The sequence below is a fragment of the Theobroma cacao genome, chromosome 3 (assembly GCF_000208745.1).
Source record: "Theobroma cacao cultivar B97-61/B2 chromosome 3, Criollo_cocoa_genome_V2, whole genome shotgun sequence".
Taxonomy (NCBI): Eukaryota; Viridiplantae; Streptophyta; class Magnoliopsida; order Malvales; family Malvaceae; genus Theobroma; species Theobroma cacao.
The window spans coordinates 6,390,115-6,401,134 of record NC_030852.1 but is presented as its reverse complement, the minus strand read 5'-3'; the positions used below and the strand labels follow the sequence as shown (position 1 = coordinate 6,401,134).

Here is an 11,020-nt window from a genome sequence, read left to right as displayed (position 1 = left end):
AATGGTTACAATGACAAGTGGCCCAAAATACACCTAGTGTTGGTGCTAGAAACCGACTGTCTGTGTGGTAGAGATGTCAATTGGAATCCTCAACAAAATAGGGTATCTACAAGCTACCACAGACTTGAAATGTTTGGGAAAGAGGTGGGTGAGATTTTTGCAATCCCAATGGGTAAATAGATATTATCATAAATATCTAAAGGCGAGTAAAATGGAGGCAAGTTTAAACAACAAATTACGAACCATTTCATAATGTTTTCAATTTATTTCTTAAACTATAAAATATTTGTAATTTACCAAAACAGTTATTAATGCTTATGTCTTTTATTAAAAACAAGGCTCAAGCCAAAACTAATCCTCTGGGATACCTTGGCCGAGGCATCTAACCGAGTCTGCCAAGGTTGTTATAACATTTACATATGAAACACATTTTTATTTTTAAAACAAGTTGTTCCTTGGCATTGGCCGAGTTACACATTCACGTGGAGGTTCGATGTGAAGTGAGCTCTAATACTACCCTAGGAGTTACCCTCCTCGCCTCTACAACCGGAGTAACTATATAACCGGGTTTACCATGCCCCTCTAATTGGCAGTCCACGGAAACCCGTCACTATAGTGACTAACCCATCAATTTTAATAAAATTTCGACAGTATAACGTGGCTTTTATTTATTTATCCAGCCTGTATAGTAAAAACAGCTTACATAAATTTCCCAATACACTTACAAAATATAGCCACATATACTCATATCTCATAAGCCATTCATAGGAAAATATATAATTTTCAAGACAATTAACAGCCTCTAATTACTCAATTTCATAATCAACACAATATATTTTTTTTGTCACATTTATTTCTAAAACATAAAAAATCCTATTTTAATCTCATTTTCGTTTCATAAAATACATAAAGAGCATTTTTAAAATAACTCTAGATAATTCACAATAATAATAGGTTTACTCACCGTTTGTACAAACTAATTGCTTTTTAGGTGCCCCGATAACTACTCGTCGGGTACGATTTCCTTGCCTTTACCGGAAGGCTCTCCTCCTAGACACATTGCAAAAATTTACTCAATTCATCACATTAATGCTAAATCACTATATATTTGACTTAAATCCTATACTAATGCATGGTATGAAATGCAATAGCCAAAAACGGCTTAAACGCGGTATTAACCTATTTTTGGCACTTTACCCGATAAATTGCTAACGCGCTCCATTTTAGCTCTAAATTGTCCCATTCTCTCTCCAACATTTCTAACCATTAATTATCAGCCAATATTCCTCTAAAATCACCAAAATCAGCTCACTCTCTTCCTTGGAAAATTCGGCCAAAAATGGGACATTAACTCGGTTAATTTTCTACTTTGTTTTTCTATCACATTTAACCATTTTTCATCATTTTCTCTTCATTTCTCTTAGAATAAAAATCAGATCATCATCATTGTACCTCATTGCAGATTCGGCCAAGGGTGGGTATTGTGAAAATTTAATGCTTTCTTGCCCAATTTAATTTCTAAACACATTTAACTAACTAAAACTATCAATTTAACTAAAAATCAAAACCTAAAAATTTCAATTTCTCCCCCCTTGAAATTCGGCCAGCCCTTGATGTCACTTTTAGATCTCTCTCCTCAAGCATGCTAAATGGAAACAAAGGCATAGGAAAGGTAGAAATCAAGCTAAAGTCGAAAAATCTTACCGTTAGACGCGTAAACGGGCGAAAAACGCGAATTTCCCTTTGAATTTTCTTGTTTCTCTTTGGTTTTTCTTTTTTTTTTCTTCCTTTCCTCTCTATTTCCTCTCTTGTTCTTCCTTATGGCCGGCCAGCACTTAAAATTTGGGTTTAAATGGCCGGACTTTTCATTAAAATAATATTATATCATTAAAAAATGCCACATGTCACTTTCCCATTGGCCCATTTTTAAAATTTCATCCATTTGTTTCCAAATTTTCACCATACACTTGTCTCATATATTCATAGCTTAGATAAAATTCTCAGACTCATCCAAAGTCTCGGTGGAGTAATTTTTGAAATTTACACTTTTGCCCCCGTAAAAGTCAAAAATTACATTTTTGCCCCAAAAACTGAAAAATTGCCCATAGACATATTTTTCATCCCTTATACTTATACCATTCTCCAATTTGTCAAATTTGATCTAAATTCTCTCAAAATCTCAAATTTTGTCCGCATGTGGTAAAATTACGATTTTGCCCTTATACTCCAAAAATCACCAGAATTAAACTTTTTCACTTCCTATCATTAAATTATACTCCAAATAGTTAATCTTGGTCAAAAATTTCACTCCATTATCAAATTATTATCTTAGGTGGCAAAATGACGATTTTACCCCTAAACATCAAAATTTTCAATTTTACCCCTAATGAACCCTCGAACTCTGAACAATCATTTTTAGTCATTCCTTGACTATAAAATATTAAATTTCATCCTACGATTCCTATTTGAACTAGTTCAAGGTTAAATCAACTCAAGTGTACCGTTAAGTATGATATCGGGTTTCGTCTATTCTTAGGTGCTTTCCTAGCATAATAACATGCTACTCAGTGCATGTTGTCATGACATGTGTTTATAGGGTCGGGTTTTACACAATCAATAATAATTTATATTAACAATCAAGTCGTTATAGCTTATACATCTCTGTAAGAGATGGTATAAGACAAGATCAAAAAGTAACAACACCTTACATAATTAGATCTCAAAAACCAGCTAAACACAAAACCGATACTAAAATCAACATCACACTTACACAACCAATAGAGAAAAACAAGATAAAAGCTAAAAGAACAATCGCAAAGTCTCAAATAATGCAAAAAAAAAATCAACCCGATAACACCTCATTTCTCATGGATCACTAAGGTTTTCTCACTACATTCCAACTAGTAATCCAATTGACAAAAATCCTCCTGATTAATAATCTTGATCCCTCTAGAATCCATGAAAAGATTGTCATTCTTTTCTTATTTCACACCAAAATTAAGCCCCAGACACAACTAGAAGATACAAGCCATAATAATCAATTGTCAACACCCCTAAAAAGTGTAAAACACCATATTTGAACTAGTTTGTACTATTTGATTTTAGTTTTTTTCCTGAAAATCATCATCAAGGTTTCATTAACAATAAAGGAGTGAAATTTTCTCCTCCATCACTTACAACAACAAAAAGGGATCCTCGCCATGTAGAATTTCATCGGTAAACTTTCACCTCACATGCTAGTATATATCCTAGAAGGTAAACAAAAACCACATTCCTATAGAGTATTATACCAACCCCTGACTTTATGAAAAATAAGCCTATTAACCAAAAACTATCACTCTTGTAAAAACCTACATGGCAGGTGTCAAAAAACACCACATACACAAACCTATGCAACCAAACATCATTTTGCACCAACACCCAAACCATAGCAGATTGAAAAAGAATAAAATTACCAAAAATAAACTCAATCAGCACCTTCCAAACGTTCTTTCCACAAAAAAGATAAGGCATTATGAAGTTGAAGGCAACACACAACATCAAAATAACAAAGACCAGATCAAGCGATCATTCTTATAAAAACCCACATAGCAAGTGTCAAAAAACACCACACAGACAAACCTATACAACTAAACATCCTTCCGCACTAGCACCCAAACTAGACCAAATCGAAAAAAATAAAATTCTTAGAAATCAAACTCAAGCGTCACCTTTTAGACAGTTTTTCCATAACATAGATTAGGCATTATGAAGTTCAAGGCAACTCATAACATCAAAATGAATGGTTTTAACCTGTTATTATTATGCTTAATTCAGCTGTGCAGCTCTTTATACTTAAAAAAAAAAAGCACACACACACACAAACACACACACACACAACATCAAAATGAAACAAACCAAATCATACACTATAAATAAAACATGACACAAGATTGCAAAAACACTTTCAATGTGCTTATTTGATAGCTAAGGTGTGGCTTGTTGTCCTAGTTTTTGTTTTTGTGTCTTAGTGTTAATTGTGAGTTATTAGTGAGGTGGTTTGTACCCCTTATTTTTTGATTTGTACATAACTCTATTTAGTGGTATGAAATTCTTTTCCTTACAAAAAAAAGTACTTTCAATGCATGAATGCATAAATAAATAAATTACCCTTTCTTGCACTACATCATTCCCATGCATCAACAGCTGCCCTTGATTACATTTAAATTTTTTAAAATTATTGTTGCTTGGCTTATTAATTAAATAACAACAATCAACTCTTGAAAACTGAAAACTCAGATGGAGGGCATTCAACACTTCCAAACTCATAATAACTCTTAGTTGTGGGTCTGTAACAAACACTTACAAAAATGTAAAAATATAATTAATTTGAAATTTTTTGAAAAAAATTCTAAATAATATATCAAACATTAATTATCTGAAATAAAAATGTAAAGCCAAATAATCAAGGGTAGGTTTTTTTTACACCCTAGCATTTGGCTCATTGGTTAGTGTATGATCCCTCTACCTAAAGAGTAGGGTTTGAATTCCCCCTCCTCCAATTATAAAAAAAAAAAATCAAGAGTAGGTTTTGTTTTCCATTTACGCAACTCACTATGGAGTGTTGCCAATATTGTCGTACCCCATGAGTAATCGCATATTTCCTCAATTGATTCCAAAAACTGGAGGTAATGGATAGACACATAATATAAGTTTCTCAAAAACAGAATCATCCCAAAGATATATAATAGGTAGCTCGCACATTATATGCAAGCCTATTATCGCCAGCTTCAATTTCATCTGGGACTCTCATAAAGTTCTCTTTAAAAATGTCCATCCTTGTAAGGCCTTTTAACTTAGCATCAAAAGGAAGAACCATTCTTAGGTATTGTTCACATATGGCTAGAGAAGTAATGTCTAAGCCACTGATTGCTCTACCATTAATAGGTAAATCGATTATATATGCAGTATCTTTAAGAGTGATGCAAAACTTTTTCTTGTTTATGAGAAATGATCCATCACTCATCGTATTTTTCCAGCATAAAGTTGATCACATTGAGATCCTCCCTGTAAAGACTAAATTTAAAAAATCATCAAACCCATAAGTCTTAAAAATGGATACTATCTTTTGTCTGGTTCACATTTTGTGAAACCCCACTTTTTAAATAAGGGTTAAATTTGTAACCTTTTGATACGTCGTACCCCTGTATAGTAGTCAACATAATCGTATCGATAAGATGAAAGGCTAATTGACGTGGACTTAAGTGTCAAAGAGCAGTGGCAAGTGAAAGGAATATTCTAGAGTAAAATATTTCGCATGTGAGAAAATAATAATTAAATAATAATATTTTTATTAAGGATGAATTAGTGAGATAAAAAGTGATTCGAAAGTGAATCGAGGCATAATAAGACATTCTGGGTTCCAAGGAGATAAGTTAAAAATCTTGGAATAAAATAATATTAAAATATTAACATTTTATTTGATGTCAAAATTAGTCATGAAGGAGGAGTATATGGTTAATCTAAGTGGGGGAGAAGAAGAATGAGGGAATTTCAGAGAAAAACGACGTTAATGGGGTCCACATGTCTTTATTAAATAAAGTTAGTATGGGTAAGTATATATTTAAATATTATGGTGATACCGCATTGAAGTGCAAACTTGTCACAGCCCAATTCCCAGGCCATGACTGACGCATGAACCTAATGGACATAGCTCACCCAGCCCAAGCAAGCCTTTTTATGTGATCTTGGTCATCACTACATCCATCATTTTAAATATCATATTTCGTAATTCTCAACTATGATTATTTCAACAATAATAATATGACAACCAACTACTTAAATTTATATTATCCAAAATAATGTCACCCATTGCCAACTCATAGTGGCAACGATAATCAAAATAAACATATATTGTTTGCAACATGTATCTTAGTGATTTACATCACATGTACGTATACACAAGCAAAAAGAGACTCTCGACTTCCAACGAAGTGACCTTGGGTGAAGGTATAGCTACTGAATACCATAGTACCTACCAAAAGGTGAGTGTAAATAGATGCCTCAGTCTAGGTCCCAATAACCTCTAAATCTAAAAACATGAAGTTGAAAAGAGTGAGTATAAACCCAATGAGTGAACATAAGAAGGAAACAAGCAATCGATACAGAAAGTTTTTCAAAAACATGATGCATTTGTTTAAAAACAATGCAATTTTGTATATTATGAACAAAACTCGATGTCGTGCTATTTTTCAACTCATTTTAAAACATTTAGGAAGTTCAAGCATGGCAAGCATAGCAGAGCGAATCTCACTGCAGCGAAAAGGCATTCTTGCTGCAGCAAAAATACGAGCAGGCATTTTACCCAACCACCCGAGAGTTTCTCGCTGCAGTGAGAATGCATTTTCGCTGCAATGAAATCCAGAGCAAGGGTTAAGGCCATCCACTCGAGAGTTTCTCGCTGCAGCGAGAAGGCATTTTCGCTACAGCGAAATTTCTGGGCAGATGAAATTAGACAAATTTCCACTGCTATAAAAATCCAATCCTGTTGCAACGAAAATTAGATTAAACACATTTGACAATAATCAAGTTTCAACAGTCAATGCAATCACATATTAATTCTAAACCTCTCTATATAGTAAATATATATATACACGTATGCCACCACTGCCTCACTCAGCTCATGTGCACTCCCACACCGCACATAGTTGGAGTCATCATGGGCACCCCCACATCATGCACAGCTAATGCCATCGTGTGCTCCCCCACATTGTGCACAGGCAATATCATCATTCACACTCTCGCACCCCGTCATCGTCGGCATGTGCACTCCCACACTGCATATGCGCGGTTGTAATTATCACACAATATTAACTATCAATACACAACATATATATATATATATATATCAACATAATATAGGAGCACAAGGATCTATCATATTACACATTAACAACATACAACGTTTCATCAAGGGCTTGTTCCCATGCATATTTTGAGAAAAGTTTAGTAAAATATTTAAAGCGATTCAACCAAATACATATGCATTTATCCCAAAACAATTTAATGCAAGTTCACTCACATGTCTTTGTTAATGCTTGTGGATCGACTCCAACTTCAACTAATGCTCCGGGTGGAGGTGTTGGGCCTCGTTGGAACCTATCATACACAATAGCATCACACCAACTCAATTGACATGAATATTATTCCAAAAGCCATTTTTCTAAATCAAGTTTTCTAGTTATTCCTAACTAGCTTCCAATTACCATTTGATTAGCTATTTTTTCACACTACTCTAGTCACACTAAAAATAAATAAATAACCTTCAGAAATAAAATAGTCTATAATTTAATTATTGACCATCATCAACAACCTAAAAATCAAACTTAACTCATTACTCACTTTGGTGGTTTTGTAGTTGAATTCCTTTCCAAGAGTTTGTCAAACTATTATGGAAAGTCTTTCTCTCTCTCTCTCTCTAAAATGTCCAACTAGTGAGAGAAAGTATTGAGGAAAGACTTTTGAGAGTTCTTGAGGTGTAGAAGCGAAAGGGCATGAAAAATCCTATGAAAAGGTATATAAAAACATAAGGTTTTGGGTTACCATGAGAAAATCATGGAGGTTTCAAGGTAAGCTTCCATGGAAGATGGAAAAATGTGAAATGGGGAGGAGAAACAGAAAGAAGAACAAGAAACTGCTGGAAGTGAGGAGAAGGTGCTAGAAAAATGAGATATTTATATCTAAAGTTAATCCAGGTCTCACATAAATTACAAAAATGCCCTTAACAAGGTGATTTTGTCTTTCTCCTTTCCTTGGTGCAGTCTTTTACTCTTTTGACACTAAGAAAAGTCCATAATAGATTAGGAGCACTCGAGTTCATGAAAACTTAAAAAAATTTAGACTCGAGGTCCAAAATGACCATTTTACCTCTATTGTGGAAATATCATTATTTATATTTTCTTCATTTATTTTATTATTTATACACCATTCTTGTATTCCTTAGGCCTACTTAGGCCTTAATAATATTAGAAAACCCATTTCTAGAAGCTCACTAAAGAAAATGATGAAATTACCCCTAGTCTGTGTTATCGCGTTTACTTTTAGTTACGTGTCTAAGGAGGTCGAGGTTTCACAAAACTTTATATTTTGTTTACACACATGTAAAGGAAGAAAATATAAGGAAATTGGAATTAAAAGATTGTTGAGAGGACTAAATTAAAAAAAGGGGAAACTTGGAAGGCAAAACGGTAATTTTTCCATGAGCTTGGTCCAAGCTTCCAAATGAAGCTTTGACTCTGTCTTCCTTATCCATGGATGATCCTTATCTTCTCCAAAAGGCATTTTCTTCTCCATCTTCTTCCTCCCACTCCATTTTCCTTTCTTCACCATAAAAATCAAGTTTTTTTCTTCTCTTTTCTCTTCTTTTCTTACTTCTCTATTCTCCTACCCCTTTATTTACCCAACCCACAACTCTCAACCTCATTTTTCATCCCAACTAAACCCCAGGAGAGAGAAAGGAAGAAAGAAGAAAGGAAGAAAGAAAGAAAAAAGGAAGAGAAAAGCTCGGAGGAGGCTCAACTTTGGAAGAGAAAAGAGAAAATTGAGAGGTTTTCCTCCCCACCCACACACACCATTGTTGAGGTTTGAAAAGATTTTGGTGGTTTGCCTTGTGGATTTCAAGGTAAGGAAGGTAGAAATTGATGTTTTGTTTGAAAACATGTAGTTTAAACCAATTATGATGTGAGGTTTTGTTTGTGGTAGCAAGGAGCAATAAAGATCCAAGGAACCCGAGGCATACATGTGGAAGAATCTTGGAATGCGTGGTGATTTTGAGCTAGATTAAGTGGTGGGTAAGCGTTCTAATCTCTAAATCACAAGTAGAAAGGAAAAATGAGATATGTATTGATTGTTTGTGCTTGTGGCAGCATGTAAAAGTAAATTGTGGTGCGTATGGACTTAGAAAATGCTTGATGGAAGTAAATTTATAGTTGCTGCCATATGCTAGGTTATTGGTGTGGAAATGATGGTTGAACTTGATAAATATCCTTAGAAAATATTAATATATGTGCTAGAGTCATAAATAAGTTGCCGGTATTTATAATCTAAAGAATTACTAAGCAAAGTGTCATGACTCGGAACTCCCCATCTGGCACGTGACAACCGCCGCAAGGCCTCTATAGACATTCTTCACCCCGAATGCCGATCAAAACCTCGCAAGGCTCTCGTATCAGCTTTTGCACTTCCCCGGTGAGCAATAGTTATCAAATATCAAAATTCAAGGGATTACAAATCATTTCCAAATCAAAACATAACATTTTGTTTTCTTGCTCATAGGGGCATTTTTGTCATTTTTTTTTTGAAAATCTCAAAACTTGCTAAAAGTGTACTAGGTAAGCCGAAAATATATATTTAATGATTTAAAAACAAATTAAGTATCTAAAACATTCATTTGAAGTGAAAATTTGACCATTTGAATATAATAAAAATATTCAATAAAATAAACTATTTTCTTGTAAAATAATTTTCATAAAACTATCAGTACATAATTCTTATAGCGTAAAAGTTAATTATATTCATATATACTATAAAGCAAATAACCAAAGCATAAAATTTCTTTTGTAGTGACACGTGGGCCCACCTCTAACCAAAATGCATCGGAAGCTGGAAACATACAGCTTTTACCGATTCGAGTCCAAATGAAAGTCCTTGTCAAAGTCAGCTAACTATGGAATTCCTCGAGCCTGAAATGTGAGGAAATGAGGGTGGTGAGATTATAAAATCCAAGTGAGTAAACAGATACCATCTAAACTATCTAAAGTTGAGTAAATGGAGACAATTAAAATAAGTCATCATACTGTAATTTCATTACCTTTCAACTCATTTCAACCAAATAAAATCAATCCATATAAATCGAGTAATCAAATTGGCTTATGAATTTCTTAAAACTTTGGCTCGTGTCAAAACTCATACTCAGTAATACCTTACGCAGGGTATCCAACCGAGTCCGCCAAGGCTGTTAAAATTTTTGTATACACTTAAAATATATTTTTTAGTTTGAGAAAAATATAGCCGTTCCTTGACGTTGGCTGAGTTCCCCTTCACGTGGTGGTTTGGCGTGAAGTGAACCCGAAGCTTTACCCCAGGAGATACCCTACGCGCCTCTCCGTTCGAGGTAAGAATATAATGGAGTTTACCGTGCCCCTCTAATAGGCTGGTCCACGGAACCCCCTCTGCAGTGAATAATTAATATATAATCCACCAATCAATAAAATTCATTCTAGCATGACATGGCAATTTATCGCAACCTAGCCTCTCAAGGCTGAATACACAGTATAAATAATTCTAACACCAAAATTAGTTTAGCCATTCATGCTCATTTATTGTCATAAGCCATTAAATTCAAAACCATAAATTTGCAACACAAGTAAGCAGTCTCCAATTACTTTATTTTCAAAACTAGTATTCGATTTTTCAGAAAATTTATAAAATCATTTTATAAAATCACAATTTCTCTTAAAACATAGCAATTTACCATTTTAAACCCATTTTCCATAAAATCACACAATTGTATAAAACTACTCTAGATAATTAAGACGATAATAAGTTTACTCACTGTTCTAGGAGTCGATGTACTCCTAATCCCAATCTCCAAGCACAATTTTTGTACTTTTACCAGTGTACTTTGCTCACCACCTATCCACAATGTACAATACATAATTCATCACATCAATGCTTGACCATTATAAAATCAATTCAGGCTCGGTATGTCACGACCCGGTACTCCCCTCGAGCCCATGACAATCGCCGCGACGTCCCGATTGACACTCATTATCCGGAATGCCAACCGGAACCCCGCAAGGCTTACATATCAGTTTCTTTCCTTTCCTGTGAGCAATCATTGTTAAATATCGAGTTTTTAGAGAATATATACTATTTTAGATAAAAAACAATCAAAATAAAATTTTCGCCACACAGGGGTATTTTGGTCATTTTTTTCTCAAAAATTTCGAAACTGGATAAAACGTAATATACAAGTACAAAA

General features: G+C 34.2%; 1 long non-coding RNA gene across 1 annotated transcript; it reads right to left on the bottom strand.

Moving 5' to 3' along the window:
* On the bottom strand, nt 6,655-10,631 carry LOC108661293. The gene is made up of 3 exons (XR_001927049.1): nt 10,592-10,631; nt 7,061-7,137; nt 6,655-6,815 (listed from the first exon to the last, which is right to left on the bottom strand). It is a non-coding gene; the product is annotated as an uncharacterized LOC108661293 (long non-coding RNA).